The 6,176-nt window shown below is 37.7% G+C and overlaps 1 long non-coding RNA gene across 6 annotated transcripts in view; it reads right to left on the bottom strand.

Annotated features, from left to right (window-relative positions):
- The window catches only part of LOC132687672 (uncharacterized), a 151,884-nt gene that overhangs the window by 59,689 nt on the left and 86,019 nt on the right, over positions 1 to 6,176 (bottom strand). The gene's annotated exons all lie outside the window — the stretch shown is intronic.

Genomic DNA, 6,176 nt, shown 5'->3' with positions numbered 1-6,176 from the left:
TTTATTTTTGAGACAGAGAGAGGCACCACATAAACAGGGAGGGTCAGAGAGAGAGGGAGACACAGAATCCGAAACAGGCTCCAGGCTCTGAGCTGTCAGCACAGAGCCTGACGCGGGGCTCGAACTCACGGATCACGAGATCATGACCTGAGCTGAAGTCGGACGCTTAACCAACTGAGCCACCCAGGCGCCCCTAAAAAATATATTTAAAAAAAAGAAAAGGGAATTCAGAAAAAAAAATCCTCATTACAAACAGCCACTAAGACCCTAAAAGGGGCAATGACTTGTCTAAGATCTGAAATACAAATGTTAGGGTCCAGACTATTATGTTGAGGTGGAGTATGGGCTGATGCACAAAGACTATGCCCCTCTGTCCTCTCAAAAAGATGCTTTTTTTTCTCAAATTGTAGCAGTGTGAGCCATTGTTCCAAGACTGGTACAGAGGAGCAGTGCTGGAGAAAAGGAAGGCAGAAATCCATATATCTGCTAAGGTGTTACCAGAATGCTGTCCATGGAATTAACAATTCCAGGATATTCACAATTTAAGGGATCACAAGCACAGGCTAGTCAAACTCTCCCCTTTAACAGACAAATAAACTGAGACCCAGAACAATAAAGGCATTTTACTCAAACACTCACTGGATTGTTGCTGGTCTAAATCTAGCTCTCTCGACTGTTAACCAAAGTTAACACTTGTTAAACTAAAAGTGGTATGAAGTAGTTCCACTGTCATCTACCACATTGGCAATGCCCCATATGTTTTTTTCTCTGTTTTAATACTTTCTTGGAAAGGATTGCTTTTGATGTTTCCTGAACGAGGCATCTGTTAAAACTGAACTGGTCTTCCCTTTAAGCAATAATTGGTGTTTCTTATTCTTAATGTCCAAATAATGGAAAACCGACCCCTAACAATCTGAAATTAGATAAGAGGAACCTGGGATGATCACATTATTACAAAAATGTTTATTGTTAATTCTCTGAAGTAAAAATATAAATTTATCTTTACTATGTGATTACATCAAAGAATCTCAAAAATAACCGGCACACTAAGACTGTCAATGAGTTTTCTTTGCATAGTATTTGTCTGTGGAGACATTCGATGTTTGGGGGACAAGAATGGACTCATATTAGACTTTATTACTTCTCTTTTTCGATTTCATTTTACTATGAAATAGGGTACTATTCATATGTTAATAGGGTACTAGACTGTCAAGACAGACCTAAAAATGATTTTTTTTCCATTTTAGCACCAAAACACTCTGCAATTTTAGACATTATTATCTCTTTCTCAAAGTATGCATTATATATATATATATATATATATATATATGCATTAAGTATATATTTTTTCTCAAGGTGAAGTTTGAGTACTGTTAGCAAAATCTCTTGAAGAATATTAAAAAAATATGACAAGCTGAAGGGAAAGTTACAACACGAGGCTCAGAAAATAATCACTAATCTTCCATTTACTCTCCTAATTTATATATGATTTGGTAACAGGAAATCAAGACATATGAATAATTTTTCATTCAAGAGGTTAAAATATCCTTAAAGTCTTATTAATTTTTACTGTATCAATTAAGGTGACAAATTTATCCCAGTTTGCCCAGGAAACCCCTCAATTGGGGGTGGCTGGGTACCCTACTAATAAAGAAATCATTGCTCTTGCCTTAGTCCATTCAAGTAGCTATAAGTATACACAGACTGGATGGCTTACAAACAACAGAAATTTATTTCTCACAGTTCTGATGACTTGGGAGTTCAAAATCAAGGTACCAGCAGGGTTGTGTCCTGGTGAAGACCCTCTTCCTGGTTCATAGCTTGTGTCCTCAAATGGTAGAAGAGGCCAGGGAGTTCTGTAGGGTATCTTTTGTAAGAAGCTTAAAGCCATTCATGAGAGTTCCACCCTCATGACTTAGGCAACTCCCAAATGCCTCACCTCCTAAAACCCTCATCTGTGGGGGTTAGGACTTCAACATTTGAATTTTTTTTAGGCCATACCATCTCTATTTCACTAACTAGAGACAAACAGAGAAATTAAACCATTTGCCTGAATAAAGAGACAATTGCATGCTAGACAACATAGAATAACCTCTTCCCCACATCTAAATCAGCCCCAAAATATTTCAAAGTACCATTACAAATTGATTAGTGCCTGCATGTTTGGTGAGTAACTAACCACAGAAGTTTTCATTTGGATTTGGTTTTGGCCAACACACACCCAATGCACATAAAGGAGTTGATAATAAGTTATATTGTTTTTGTTACAGGAACACTTTGAGTAAATAGCAACTATTCCATTACCCAAGACCCAATTAAACAAACAGTTGATTAACCCAGAGAGATACAAAATATTACTTTGGAATTTAATATTTATGGCAACATATTTCCCAAGAGTGCCATAACATGGTTGAGTGGATAGATCCATTTAATATGTGTCCATCCAATCAAATACATGCCTTTACTGTGTGTTTTTCAATTAATGCTTTCATACACCCACCTGTTAATAATGTGTGAAACTGAGAACTAAACTTCATAAAAATTCATTATTGAGGAATGTAGCAATTGTATGTTGGGGGAGAGGTCATAAGCCTGAGCAGGGGGCAAGGACTTGAATTACTGTAGGAAAACACGGTAAGAGAAAGAGATCCAAGAAAGTTTCTTGAGGGCCAAGGTTCTGAAACTTGGCTGCATTTCAGGATCTCCTGGGGAGATTTAAAAATGCTAATGCCAAGGCCACATCATGGATCAATTAAAACATGGTTTTTAAAGGTTGGGACCCAGGCACCCATATATTTGAAAGATCCCCATGTAATTACAACATTCAGCCAAGTTTGAGAACCTGCTGCTTTGGGAGATTCAGGTGAGTACTTCTGTATTTGTTTGTATGTTCCCCATATGCTAATTGTGTCATACTCTCCTAAGAATTAATGACAACTACTAGAAAACTAAGAGCCTCTTCCATGTCATTCCCAAATGCTTGTGAACAGAGTTTCATTTTACCAGATTGGAGGATTTCCTTCCAGGAAACACACACACACACACACACACACACACACAAACTCTGGAAACTTACTTCCACCTAATCTTAGTAAAATCCCTTTCAGTTGCTTAATCAAATATTTTACCAAAGTGTTAGGCTCCTGTAATGAGCTTCTATGATGAAAATTGGCTGTGTTATTTTAGCCTCTTTCTTCCCTTTACCTTTTACCTTTTTTCATAGCAAAGCAAAATAGTAACACATGCAGATAAGAGATTTGTGGGGAAAATATCTCTAAGCCAAGTGACGAAAAAACTTAATTTCAGGATCACCTAAGTAAATCTTTCCTTAAGGAAACATCAGATTGTTTTAGTATTTCCCAAAAGCACATTTTACATTACTCTAATAGTGAATCAGGCATCACACAGAGTTTAAATAAAAAAATAGCAGCATTAGAAGAAAGCAGCAATCAATTGATTGAACCTTCTTGTTAAAGAGCTGAGGAAGCCAAAGTCTAGAAAAATTAACCTAGCCCTCCTGGGACTCAGATCTCATTGCTACCTATATGTAGCATCCCTGACATATGGAAATTTCAGAATTGAAAAAAAGCATCACACAATTTTTTAAACACATAGCAAATTAAAAATAAGAATTCTAGAGGAGCCTGGGTGGCTCTGTCAGTTAAGCGTCCAACTTCAGCTCTAGTCATGATCTCACGATTTGTGGGTTTGAGCCCCACGCTGGTCTCTGTGCTGATAGCTCAGAGCTGGAGGCTGCTTCAGAGTCTGTGTCTCCCTCTCTCTCTATTCCTCCCCCACTCACACTCTGTCTCTGTCTCTGTCTCTCTCTCTCTCAAAAAATAAGTAAATTTTTTTTAATTAAAATAATAATAATAATGATATTAATTCTAAATGTGTGAACTATTAAAAAGCCAAAATAATTAAGGTATGAGCTTTTAAGATGGGACCAATTTGTAAAAATGCCAATAATCACAAGAAAAAAGTAAGCCTGAGATAGGAACTAAAGGTTGGATATTTTTATATTCTTTACAAATGGTCTTAACTAAATTATTTAATGCAGACTTTATGTAGCATGAAGATTTTTTTTAATGTTTACCTTGTATCAAATAATTTGGCATACCATTTCTTTGGGATAAAAATAACATAATTCCAAAAATACATCTTATGGACATTAAGCAATAGTGATTTAGTCATTCACAGTAGAAAATGGATACTAAATAATAGTATTATTTTCTGAGTAGCTAGTAGATACCGATGGCCCAATGAACTCACATCACCAGGACTCAGGCCTTTCCATAGTCTTTCCCACATCTACTTTGAACTTGACAATGTGACTTGATCTGTCCAATGAAACATCAGCAAGCATGACACAAGCAGGCATTTAATGAATGCTTACACATTGGAGCTTATGTCTTCTTAGAATGTTCCCTATAGGAAGCCGGCTACCATATAAGAAGCTCATTTACCCTGAGACTACCACGCTGTGGGGAAGTCTAAGCTAGCCTCACAGAGAGACCACATGAAGAAAAACTGAGGAACCCAGACAAGATGTGTGACTCTGCTCCAGCCATTCCAGCTAGTTCCCGGCCATTCCAGATAGTTCCTGCCCATTCAAGCCAACTAGCCTGAGGCCCCAGACATTATGGAGCCGAGATAAGCCATCCCCAATATTCTGAATCTGAAATTCTGACCTATACAATTATGAACAAATAAAATGGTTGTTGTTTTAAACCAGTAAGTTCCAGTAAGTTCTGGAGTACTTTTTCATGTGACAATGGACAATGAAACAGAGTATTTAAAATAAGAGTCTATTATCTGCAGGGCACTTGGGTGGCTCAGTTGGTTAAGTATCTTACTCTCCTTGATTTCAGCTCAGGTCATGACCTCACAGTTCGTGAGACTGAGTCACGCATTGGGCTCTGTGCTGACAGTGTGGAACCTGCTTGGGATTCTCTCTCTCTCCCTCTCTCTCTCTCTGTCCCTGCCCCCCCTCCACACACACACACGCACATGTTGCTCAGTGACAATAGCTGATATAAGTTTAGTCCATTAGCCTCCCACCAAACCTTTCAACCAGGATTTTAGCCATTTTAACACTGAAATGGATCTCTATGGCAGTACTGGTCCAGTAACCATAGATGAAGCACCAAAGCATCCAAGAGAAAAGCCAAGGTCCTCACTCTTCTAAGGCAGCAAAAAATAAAGCCATTGCCCATGTATGTAGGTTCATAGCTCTCTGCCTCTTCATAAATGGGGACCAAGCAGTGTAACTCCAACTCAAAAAGGAGGGACGTCCCCTGCTCTTCATGAGAGCATGCTGGGATACCCAGGTAAATTCTCCTCCTTCTTATCTTTAAGTTTTGATTCCTTTTGACTCTGTCTTTAAGTTCCTCATTCCAGGGACATTAACAACTTCTCTATAAATATGCTCACAGTAAGTATCACACAGATCAAGAGTTTCACTGAAAAGCGATCTGTGTTCCATGTAGGTGAGCAATATTCTCCTTCATCTAGAAATTATAAGGCCTTTTACAGACTAAGATGGGCATGATTATTAGGTAGCTCTTAGTTCTAACGTTTAAGTTTTTAAGTCATTAAGACCCTTAAATAACTGTCCATTCATTCTAGGCATGTTTCTTCACAATGCTATGCTCATTTCAATATATAATTCTATATTATTTGGGGTGTTTATATATACCCTCTAAAGTGTTTTGTTGGCTTTTTGTGTATCATAACAATGTTGGTTTCTCTAACTTACTACATGACTGAGCTCATTCCCATGTGGGTGACTCATTCCCCATCTCATTTATTCTATTACAACATCTATACGTCACCTGCTTTCTGAAGAGGATTAGAGAGTTTCTAAAATATATTTGCAGTGAGGTCATGCAAAAAGGAAAGATGACAGTGTCTCTGACATACTCCATGATCTGACCTGAACAGACTTAGGAGTTTTACTGAAGAACTGTGTGTGTGTGTGTTTGTGTGTGTGCATTTACAGGGACTGCCCTATGCACCAAAACTTCTCTTTGAAATTTAAAATAGAAGCCATCTAATAAAATTATGAGTCACCGAATAAAAACAATATGTCAGTTTATACCAATTTTTAAGTCTGCATACACAACATAAACTCACGCATGTGACATACTTACACACATATACTAGAGGAAATTTTA

This window comes from Panthera onca, chromosome E1 (genome assembly GCF_046562875.1).
Source record: "Panthera onca isolate mPanOnc1 chromosome E1, mPanOnc1 haplotype 2, whole genome shotgun sequence".
Lineage (NCBI taxonomy): Eukaryota > Metazoa > Chordata > Mammalia > Carnivora > Felidae > Panthera > Panthera onca.
This window is presented reverse-complemented; position numbering and strand designations above follow the sequence as displayed.